A 12,846-nucleotide genomic window follows, 5' to 3' on the forward strand; every position below is an offset into this window, starting at 1 on the left:
GCCCTCTTGGACATCGAGGGCAAAGCCTGCGCCAGTGCCATCCTGAAGGACCTTACAGACTGGGCAAGCGAAGAAAATCTCCTGCCATTCTGTCAAACCGGCTTTAGACCAGGGTCCTCGACCGTAGACAATATCATTGCACTTTCCTACCTAACCAATCAAGCGCAGAGAATGTCATCATTTTACCTTTTTGCTGCAAGAGGTCTTTAAAAATGAAGGCGTTTGTAAAGTTAAGCACAGGACTCTCTAGTTACATCCTTTTTTAACACCAAATAACTTTGAAATAAATGATTGCCTGTCTATTTACATCTTTTTATAATTAGTACTGAGTTGAGTAAACCACAGCCCATTGTTCCTGTTGGCCAGGAGGTCACATGTAAATGTCAGCGGGGCCGCATGCGCCCCCCCAGGCTCTAGTTTGAGTATCCATGCCCTAGTCATTTTGAAAGTTCCTGCACGCTCCTTGGGTGACCTTCATGAGCTGATATTTGTCAAACACTGGGAAGAGACTTCTCTTTAAATCATATAGGTTGCCCTTCCATGCTAGAAACCACGGCAAAGATGGTATGAGAGTTTGTTCTATCACTCCTTCCTAAAGGTTATCACCTTGATGTGGACAACTTCTACAAGGGAGAACAGCTGTTAGGCAAGCTGTGCATAGCTGGCACTGTGGCATGCAGTAAAGTTTGATGTTGCCACAAACGATTTCGGCTGGAGCTTTTTGTAAGAAGGTCCAAAATTCCCAGTGCACTGCATTGCATTCCAATGAGTTGCTTACAGTTGAAATTCTTTGACAGGCGGGATGTGTATGTGTTCGCCACAATCCGTGATGAGAGCACTGGTCCATTCATAATTTAGCACTACGGGGTCAGCTGGCTGAAATTCACTAGCCCAGCATTATATTTGATAAAAGAAAGTACATGGGTAAAGTAAATAAGAATGACCAGAAATTTCAGCCATACAACATGAGTTGTAAAACACAGACATGGTAGAAGATGTTGTTTGCCCCATGATTCAGATGGCAACATACAATGCGTATGTTGTTTACTGTCAGACCACCACCGGAAGACCAGTGTATTTTCTTGATTTTCAGCTGACCATCAATGAAAGTCATTCTGCAGCAGAATCAGTAACCTCTACTTTATGTGTTGTGGAGGATATTGCAACACTCAATCATGTTCGTGATTATAGAGTCTGCTCTAAGCACAGAAAGAGGCAGGAGAGTTAGTATTAGTCTCCCCAATGCCCCTGTCAGCCAGGCCAAAGTGCAGATCTTGTGTTTCCGGTCGTTACTGGCTGCTGCAGTAGCAAGAAGTGTTGAGTCTCCTCGAGCTTCACATTCACAGTGGGTGGCAAGATTTTGGCATGCACTGGCTTGTTTGTGGTCACAAAGAGCAGAAAACTTCTGCATTTCTCCTTTCTTCTAGGAGTAGCTGAACTGATGCCAAATCAAGGGCCCAGGGCCAGGAAGGTAACACTTAGGGTTCAGGAGCTACAAACAGCAAAGGTCAGCAGGGGGCTCAGGTAGGTACAGCGGCAAGTCCAGTCAGGTCCAGTACAGCAGGTCAGCTGGGCAGTTGTGAAGAGACCTCTGGAGCTTATTGTATATCTCTAACTCAGAACGGGAGGCCAGCAAAATATACCTTGGAGACACTCAGGTAGCTTCCGATGAAGCGTGCAAGTCTAGTTTTCTGTCTCAGGCAGCAGAGGAGTCTTCTGGCAGCAGGGCTGTTCTCCTCCTGTAGTATCTAGAAGTCCAGGAGTGTTTTGAAGAGTGGGTCTCTGGGTCTTTTATTTATACCTGGTGTTCCCTTTGAAGTGGAATTTCCTGCCTTCCTGCCCTGATCCCAATTTCACTGCAAGCACGGTAGGCTACCTTTGATGTCCTTTGTGTGTGATCTGAGCAGAGTCTTTCGAAGTGCAAGTGGGGTTGTGCAAAGCTCAGTCCCCCATCCTGCCTTCAGAGGCCCTTTCAGCCAACATCCAGGCTCTTTATTGTGTGGCTGTCTGGGAGTTATATACAAAGGCTGATTGCCAGCTACACCTATTCATGTGACCGATGAAACAAGCTGCAGGCACTAAATAGTTAGTATAAGAAAATACCAAAATTCTAAAAGTAGTTAGCCACTAAAGGGGCAGCCCTTTTATCACAGAACCAGGGGTCTTTAAACCTTATAACAGAATTTGAATATCTTTATTAAAAAACTGCAAGGAGCCCAGTCCTTAACACCCTACCAAAAATACACTAAGGCCAATCATGCCCATGGAAGAACATATTGTATTTGGGTGCAGTTCTGTTTTAGAGCCTTTGTGTAAACACATCAATGTCTTTATTAGATATTTTGCAATGGACACCAAAAGCTATGTGCATGATGGTAGTGATATGATCTTGAAGATTGAAAACATTGATTCCAATTCTTCCTAGAAATTATTGATGTGCTCAGAAAATTGAGCCTTTGTATATCAATATCCCTCAGGCTGAGGGCATTAGTGTAATATGGGATGTTCTGGACTGTAAAATTAGTCCAGTCATTGCTTCCACCAAATTAATCATTGACCTCCTAACCATATCCTTTACACTGAACTATTCTGATTTTGATGGTCAATAAAATTTGCAAACCAAAAGAACTTCAATGAGGCCTTCTTTTGCCCCCAATTTTGCAATTCTGTTTGTGGATAGTTTTGAAAAGCAATACAATTATGACCCTGTAAGCAACCCATTTATTGACAACTTACCCCATTGGAGGCATTACATTCATGCCATTTTTCTCATTTGGCATAGTCTCTTCCTGGAGTGTCTAAATACGTATTGTGTGGATTTATATTTCACATCCCACTTTAGTAATGGGTTTATTGACTTCTTGGATATGGACATCATAACACACAGAGTAAGCTAAATATAAAGAACAACAAAAGTCCCTGATAACTGATTCTTAATAAAATTGTATAACCAAAATATAGTATGACCAGGAAAATATCACCTGATTGATGGATCAGCTGCTATTGAACTGCTCTTACTCAAAACATTGTGAATTGCATTGAAAAACATAAAGTGAAGGATTGCATGGATGTATGATGTTACAACGCATATTTTTACAATGCATACCATTACAACGCATTTTTTACAACACAACATCCATTACAACGCATTCCATGACAATGCATGCCATTACAATGAATTTTTAAAAACTACCTTTACAACGCATTCCATTACAACGCATACTACCTTTACAACGGATACCATTACAACGCATACCATTACATTGCATGTATGGTAAGTATTGGATAGTGTAGGGGTAAAAATTACTATTCTAACTTCAGGGGGGTGCAACAGTAGGGTAAGTGTTGGATAGTGTAGGGGTAAAAATTACTATTCTGACTCCAGGTGGTGCAACAGTAGGGTAAGTGTTGGATAGTGTAAGGGTACTATGCATTGTAATGGTGTGCGTTGTAATGGTATGTGTTGTAATGACTGCGTTGCAATGACATGCGTTGTAGTGGTATGCATTGTAGTTTCATGCGTTGCAATGGCATGCGTTTTAATGGATGCTGTATTGTAAAAGTTTCATTGTAATGGTAGTGCGTTGTAAAAGTTGCGTTGTAAAGGTTGTTTCCCGGATTGCAACAAGGTAAAAAAGTAATCACTATATAAGTGAACAATTTATAACATTATATAAAAAATTGTACAATAAGCACAACTTAAAATGTCTTCTCATAGAGAAATATACTTAAAATCAGAATAAAAATTATACAAATAAAATACACATTGTTTCTCCTATATGATAAGGAAAAACAACGAGAAAGAAAACTTAAATAAAAGTTGCTGCAGCGTTTCGGTGGTAACTGTTTTTCTTCACCTTCTTAAGGAGATATTTTCTTAGACTAAAACAGAAGACGTTTGTTAAGATACAATTCATTGTTTGCAGTCCTATCTAGAGTATTCGAGATCTTACGATAACATTCTTAAATTTAAAACCACATCAAGTATTTTGCTGTAAAAGGCCTTTACCATCTCTCATATTCAAGACCACATATTTTAAAAATACAAGCAATTTTACAAGAGGTTTTTCCTAAAAGAAGAGAAAATAAGGGGGAGAGTAACACATGATCTGCAAAAGTCAAAACACATACTCAGAAACCCACCTTATTGTTTATAGAGGGATTTTGTAAATGTGATGTATTTCTTACAGTTGGAAGGGGTGATCTCATCCAAAAGAGGACCTATGGAACAAAAAGGAACCTGCTATATGTAACCAATATTAGCCCCTTCATTAAAAAAAAACCTTTGATACAGTGGCTGGTCCATACCATAAAGTGAATAATCAAACTTTTGTCTTTGATGATATTTGGCTGGAGCCACCATCAAGTGTATAGTCAAGGCACTTTTTTTGATCTTGAGAAAGCCTCAAAGCTAAAAGACAGAAACAAACCATTCTTTAGTTTATTGATTTGATTTTGCTTTCATAAGATAAATGCTCTACTACCATAATATGGACTTACCCAATTAAAATTTTATTTTTTATATGAAAGCTTCTCATTCAGTACCGGGGTAGTAAGCTTTTCATTTGCAGTGTGTTTGCGTATTTCTGCATTAGCGATACTCATAGATAAAATCTATAATAAAAAAGTGTTCCATTCTTACTTTTCACCCTATATCTTCGATTTATCTATTTTCGTTTATTGTATATGTACAATTATAAAATACTGTACTAATCTTATCCTGGAAAATTTACTACTGAAAAGTTTTTAAATTCACTTAAGAATGTTTGGGATAATGGGCTTGATTCCAAAAAGTCTTTTATTAATATTAAAATTTGTCAGTCTAATTACTAAATCCACAAACAATACCTTTGTGTGCTAGTACTCAACGTGGTCCGGGCTTAGATTTTAATCTAGATACAAAGCCCTGCCTCGTGTTTTTTAAAATTTTGATATAGTAGAATTGATTTAAATAAAACGGGAAAGACTATTTTAAACAAGGAGATTTATCTATATGCAATTCTAGGTGCAATTAGGAACTAAAACCAAAATACTTCTCCAAGAACTAGACAAATAACTGCCTATTTACCCCTGCATATAGAGCACGCTAGAGGTTATATACAGTCTAAAATAACGAAAAGCTCTAAAGTCTAAGTAGCAACGGATCGATATTCCCTGCGTGCTTACTGTAAACGTTATGAGTGGCTTCCCTGCTCCAGCACGATACGCTTCTCTGGTTACAGTTTCCGGGTTATGTCTTCCCTGCTTCCCGTTAGCTCTATTTATACTTCGGATCTCACGATGTCAAAGGTCATTACAGAACATTCAAATGATCGGTAAAACAGTCAATCAATCGAAAAAACATTCAATCAATCGAAACTTAGATTTTACTCAAAGTGTGCTAACAAATATGTCAAGATTGCCCAAAATTAGTAATGTTTCTTTTAATCTCGTTATCTCATTATATTCATCAACTCGAATCAAGAATGAAAACAGCATCGCATAAACCTGTTACGGTTTTGGCCGCTCTATGGTTATTACCATATTGATGCAGGATACGAACTCTTATCTGATGGATCTAAGAAGTCCTTCTTTTAGATTGCAAATTGTTAATTATGTTTAAGAAAAAACGCCTTCGCATTGGTATTTTATTGCTGTCAAAAAATATTTTTCTTCTGGGTGCACACCCCAGAAGGATCGATAGGCTTAAATTATGGATGCAATAATCAGGAGGGGTGGCCACAGAAAAAAACTAAGGGCATTAAGAGCATTAGGTGTCGTGATTTCGGTTGTGTTAGGCAACCTCTCTGTCAATCCAATAAGTCTGTATGCTACACATTTTATAAGAATATTGTTAGCATTTGCTCCTCGTTTTGATTGAAATTGAGAGCTAACCATTAGTTTATACGGAGTACTCCTTAGTTTGGGAGCCATTGTTGGATAGACAAAGGTAATATATTGTGTGCAGTTGGCATTTATTATAGTTTCTAAAAATGCCTGAAGATCACCTGATAAGTTTGGGGAATTTATTGTACCAGATGAACAGATTTGGAAGGGCCAAAAGCTTTTCACAATGTCAAATCAATTTTTCCCAGTCCTCTTTACTATTTAAACCTTTGCAGTAGGTGTTAAACTTACACACATAGTATTGTTCACACATTTTGCTTTTTATAGTGAGATCTCCCCCACGAATATTGGGTTGAATTATTTCAATTACACACCATCTCAGTTCTTCTACTTTGTGCTGAGCATCGAGCCAATGTTCAACAAGCAGAGCTGTCAGCTTTTTCGTTCTAATTGCAGATTTGTGTTCCATTAGTCGAATCCTGACTTCTCTGGAAGTTTTGCCAATATAGCCTTTGTTACAGGGACATAGTATCAGGTAGATCACATTTTTGTGTGACAATTTACTAAGTTTTTATTGGTATGTGTGATGTCATTATGTGTGATCATTGATCCTTTTATGATGTTACTGCAATTGCTACAAGAATTGCATGGAAAATTGCAGTTTGGAAGAGGGGCGTTGGTAATGCTCATTTTTCTATTCTCTGATTTATTTTTATATGTGTGCTCAAAATATTTTTTGATCATGCGGTTCTGTCTGAAAGAGAAAATGAGGTTAGGTAATTTAATATGTTTGTTTATCGATAAGTAACTTCCAATTTCTATTTATGATTTTTTTGACTTGATTACTGATACTTCTGATATTCATTACAAATGTGAGTGGCCTAGGTTCATTCTATGTGGGTTTTACCTGTGATTCAAATAAAGCATCTCTTTTGTAGCATCTCGCCCTTTTATACGCATGAATGACCAATTTTTTCAGATATCCTCTTTCTTGAAATCTGATCCTCCGTTTTCCTGCATGTACGTCAAAATCTCTAATATTTATGCAATTTTGACGCATTCTCAAAAATTGCCCAAACGGAATGTTGTCCTTTTGGCAAGATGAGTGGTTGATGTTAAAATGTAACATGGTGTTATGGTCTGTGGGCCTGGAGTACACAATCGACCTTTAGCTTGCCAGTCATGTTTTATTTGGATATCTAAGAAATCACAGCTATTCTTGTTAATTGTAGAAGTACATTTCAAGTTCTCATCACCCAAGTTTAACCATTGGATGAATTTAGTGAGCATTTCTTCACTTCCTCTCATAGAAAGAAAATATCATCTATATAGCGGGACCAATTAGACACATTTTCATAAAATGGTGGCAACGTGTTAAAAATTTATTTTTCCTCAAATGAGGCAACCTAAAGACAGGCTAGACGAGGAGCACAGGTCCCGTCCATGCTAGTCCATTTTACTTGCCATAACAGCTCTGAATTAAAAAGGAAAATATTGTTTTTAAGAATGATTTTAATACAGTTAATAATGAAAGTAGCATGTCCGGACATGTCACCTGCACTATTTAAAAAGAGGCCCTTTACCATCCTGATTGTTGCATCTTGTGGTATGTTCCTGTAAAGGGCTTCTATCCCTAGGGTAACTAACCATTCGCTTTCTGGATCATAAAGGAGAGTCTCAACTTTATTGATCATGGAGGTGGTATCTTTTACATAAGATTTTTGTTGTAGCACCAGCGGTTGTAAAACAACATCCACACATTTACTAAGTGGTTGGGTAACAGAATTAATACTTGAGACGATTGGTCTCATAGGGGAGTTATGTATATCTTTGTGAGCTTTTTGGAGACTCTATAATGCCGGAATTGTAGGATTTAGATTCTTTAAGAAATTACATTCATCCTGACATACTAGGTTGTATTCTTTTGCATAAGTCAGTAGACTACCCACTTTCAAAATTAAGGCGTTCCACCCATTTCTATTTGACTTTTGGTAATATGATTCATTATTCAGGAGGGTTTGAATTCTTTTGTTATATTCACTCGTATTCATTACCACTATAATGCCTCCTTATTCCCCTGGTTTGATTGTCAATATGTCACAATGTTCTAGAGTTGATAGGGCCTTATGTTGGTTAGGTGTCAGATTGTTAGGTTTCCAACCTTTCTTATCTTATAAGTCAGCTATACCTATTTCTACTGCTCTCTCTAACACTTCAATATCTTTGTTTACCATTTGTATTGAAGGTGTCCAAGTTGACTTGGGCTTCAATCCTGATTTATTCTCTATTGGAATCCTCTCTTTCCCCTCAACGTAACTCATTAATCTCATTTTTCTAAATAAACTTTGAAGAAAACGTTCCAGAATAGATATATCTATGGGTCCTGAAATTGCATAAACTAGGCCTTTCTCCAGGGTTGCATTTTCATCTTGAGATAGTTCCCTGTTAGACAGATTAATAATGGGGGCTTTCATGGTTATTCCCATACCTTCCAATTCCTGGTTTTCATATATGGACGTTTCTGGGGCGGGTTCTGGGGATATGGCCCTCCACGCCTCCTCCCCCTGCCCTGGTTTTGGCCAAAGATTGTTTGGCGCTGGTCTAAAAAAGAGAGGTTACCTCTGCTTGTGCTTGGATTGGAGTCTCTCTCATTAGTATAAGGCATGTCAAAATTAGTCTCATTGTCTGAATCGGAGTTCGTGTAAGATGTATCAAAAAAGGTAACTCTTTTTTTATAGTAAAAATGAATTTTTGGTTTTTGCCAATTGTTTTTATAGTTATATTCTTCTTTAGGTCTATCATAATAATCTTTTTGAAGATAGGGATAAACATATTCTATATTATACTTATTAGATTTTATAGATATTATCATTTATTAGATTGTTGTATTCAATAAATATTCTCTGTATCCAGACAGGTCTCCCTGAATTTCCTCTAGGATTTTCTTGGCATCCTCCAGAGAGGTATTTACATTTACCTTAATCTCCATATCTTCAATTTCTCTTTTTTCAATAACTAATACCTCATGTGCTGTCTCTATTATTAGTAGCATCCAGTCATGGCTTCATCTATTGGAAGTAAAGGTCCAGTTCTCTATAAATGTATTGATCTTCATGAACAGACCAGGTTCATTAGTCACCTGTAGGCATTTAGGGATGATGCCCTTTTTACAATATTCGATGAGGAAATCTGTGTGTAGCTCAGTTCTAAATATTTTTTTATTGTAATTCCACATATTCTTCTATTGTTCATGTTTACTACTATCTATGGTAATTGATGATATATTGAGGTACCATTTATAATTTTGTTAAATTGGTCCTCTGAAAACCCATGTTTTCAATGTATCCATACTATACATGGAGAAAAAAGCCTCCCCAGCTAACAAGCTGTACTGAACTATCAAAATCAAAAAGGAAGTTTACCCTAATTGTGAGAATAGGGACGAGGTAGCAAATATAAAGAGCAATACAAGATAACTAATTGATAACTAATTCTTGGTAAAATTGTATAACCAAAATATAGTATGACCAGGAAAATATCCCCTGATGGATCATGTGCTATTGAACTGTCCTTAATCAAAACATTGTTAATTGCATTGAAAAACATATAAAGTGAAGGATTGCAACAAGGTAAAAAAGTAATCACTATATATATATATATATATATATATATAAGTGAACAAGTTATTACATCATATATAAAATTGTACATAAGCACAAATTAAAATGTCTTCTCATGGAGAAATATACTTAAAATCTGAATAAAAATTCTACAAATAAAACACACATTGTTTCTCCTATATGGTAAGGAAACAAAGAGCGGGAAAACTTAAAAGTTGCCGCAGCGTTTCGGTGGTAACTGTTTTTCTTCACCTTCTTCATGACAAGTTTTCTTAGACTAAAACAGAAGACGTTTGTTTAGACACAATTCATTGTTTGTAATCCTATCTAGAGTATTCAAGATCTTACAATAACATTCCTAAATTTAAAACCACATCAAGTATTTTGCTGTAAGAAGCCTTTACCTTATTTCATATTCAAGACCACATATTTCAAAAACACAAGCAAATTTACAAGATGTTTTCATTAAAAGAAGAGAAAAAAGGGGAGAATAACACATGATCCAAAAAAGTCAAAACACATGAACAGAAGCCCACCTAATAGTCTTCGGAGGGAGATTGTAAATTTGATGTATTTTTCTTAAAAGAATCTATGGAATGATTCTATTTCTTACAGTTGGAAGGGGTGACCTCATCCAAAATAGGACCTATAGTACAAAACGAACCTGCTATATGTAACCAATTTGATAAAAAAAACCTTTGATACAGTGGCTGGTACAAACAATAAACTGAATAACCAAACTTTTGTGCTTTAGGATGTTCGGTTGGAGCCACCATCAAGTGTATAGTCAAGGCACTTTCTTTGATCTCAAGAAAGCCTCAAAACTAAAAGGCAGAAACTAACCACTCTTTAGTTTATTGATTTGAGATTGCACTCATAAGATAAATGCTCTACTACCATAATATGAAACTCAACCAATTAAAATTTTATTTTTTATATGAAAGCTTTTCATTCAGTACCGGGCTAGTACGTTTTTTCTTTGCAGTGTGTTCGCGTTTTTTTGCATTAGCGATACTCACAGATAAAATCTGTAATGAAAAATTATTCCATTCTTACTTTTCATCCTATATCTTTGATTTATCTATTTTAGTTTTTTTACATGTGCAATTATAAATACTGTACTAATATTATCCTGGAAAGTTTACTACTGAAAAGTTTTTAAATTCACCTACGGATGTTTGGGATAATGCAATTGATTCCAAAAAGTCTTAAATTATTATTAACATTTGTCAGACTTATTCGTAAATGCACCAACAATACCTTTGTGTGCTAGTACTTAATGTGGTCCGGGCTTATCTTTTAATCTAGATACAAGGCCCTGTCTTGTATTTTTTACATTTTTATAGAGTAGTTTCAATTTAAATAAAACAGGAGAGGCTATTTTAAACAAGGAGATTTATCTATATGCAATTCTAGGTGTAATTAGGAACTAAAACCAATGTACTTGCGCTGAATCTTATACCCAATTCGCCATGAGCTAGACAAATAACTGCCTGTTTATCTCAGTGTATAGAGCATGCTAGATGTTATATACAGTCTAAAATAACAAAAAGCTCTAAGGGGCCGATTCCAATGTCGGTCGGTAGGGCACTGGATTGGGTTCGGCATTAGAGGATCCGATTCGGAGGCTGAATTTCCATCCGAGTGGTGCACGGGTCCGGACGTCGAAGTACGATGCGAACAAGCGCAAAATGTCAGTCCGAATCGTTTCTGGGTCTGAACTGCTCCGTACGACTCGGTAACAAGCAAACCGTGGCGTGCAATGGAGACATTTCACAACCGAGCTAGTACGATGCTCGATTCGGACAGATGTATTGAGTCGGAGCATCCGGCTCACAATAGCTCCCGGAGTTGGACTTCAGGAGTCCGCATCGAACCCCCTGTTACCCGCAGCCTTTCAACACTGGCATGTACGGTCCAGATGGCACCGACACATACCCACTCTAGGGGGCGCACTTGTCCGTGACGTACGCATTCAGTCAATGGAAGCCTATGTACACGCCGTACAACCAGCTCCCATTGACTTCAATGGGAGTCCGACCGAACCGAGTCCAACAGCATATGGCTGCATCATACTCGTTCGATCGGACTGCAGGAGTCCGGATCGGTCAGAAAACACCCCGGATCCGGCTTGTTCAAAAATTCTTTCCGACCCAGATCGGAATCGGCCCCAAAGTAGCAAAGGATAGAAATTCCTTGCGTGCTTACCAGTAACGTTATGAGTGGCCTCCCTGCTCCAGCTCGATACGCTTCTCTGGTTACAGTTTTCGGGTTATGTCTTCACTGCTTCCCGTCTGCTGAAGTTATACATGTGATCTCCCGACATCAAAGGTCGCTACAGAACACTCAAACGACTGAAAAAACATTTAATCGATCTAAACTTAGCTTTTACTCAAAGTGTGTTAACAAATATGTCAAGATCGCCCAAAATTAGTAATGACTCATTTAATCTCGTTATCTCGTTATATTCATGGAACTCGAATCGAGAATGAAAACAACATCACATAAACCTGTTACGGTTTTGGCCTCCATTTTAGAGTGGAGACCCTCTATAGTTATTACCATACTGATTCAGGATAAGAACTTTAATCTGATAGATATAGGAAGACCTTCTTTTAGGTTGTAAATTGTTAATTATTATTGTTAAGAAAAAACGCTTGTGCATTGGTATTTTAATGAATTCAAAAAAATATAATTTTTCTGGGTGCACACCCCAGAAGGATTGATTGGCTTAACTTATGGATGTTTAAATCAGGCATTGGGTGGCCACAGAACAAAACTAAGGGCATTAAGAGTTTCCTTTTTATAGTGAGATTTCCCCCACGAATATTGGGTTGAGTTATTTCAATGACACACCATCTCAGTTCTTCTACTTTGTGTTGAGCATCGAGTCAATGTTCAACAAGCGGAGCTGTCTGCTTTTTCATTCTAATTGCAAATTCTGACTACTCTGGAAGTTTCTCCAATACATCCTTTCTTACAGGGACATAGTATCAGGTAGATACAATGTTTTGTGCAACAATTTACCACATTTTTAATGGTATGTGAGATGTCATTATGTGTGATCATTGATCCTTTTATCCTTTTATGATGTTACTGCAATTGCTATAAGAATTGCACAGAAAACTGCTGATATGCCCAGGACAACTTCCTATAACCTGGTTTCTATGTGGACCCTTGATAGGATCGTTGGCCACTTTAAGTGTGGCAATTGCATGAAGTGTGAGTCAATTTCTAACACAAAACAGTTTGTTCATGGAAATATAACTCACAACTTACCGAAGCCTATCAATTGCTATTCACAGAGTGTTGTTTATGCTATCTGGTGTCTGTGTAATCCGATTTATATTAGTCAGACAACACAAAAGATAAAATGACGGCTGTGCCAGCATCAGAGTCG

The sequence above is a fragment of the Lissotriton vulgaris genome, chromosome 8 (assembly GCF_964263255.1).
Source record: "Lissotriton vulgaris chromosome 8, aLisVul1.2, whole genome shotgun sequence".
Taxonomy (NCBI): Eukaryota; Metazoa; Chordata; class Amphibia; order Caudata; family Salamandridae; genus Lissotriton; species Lissotriton vulgaris.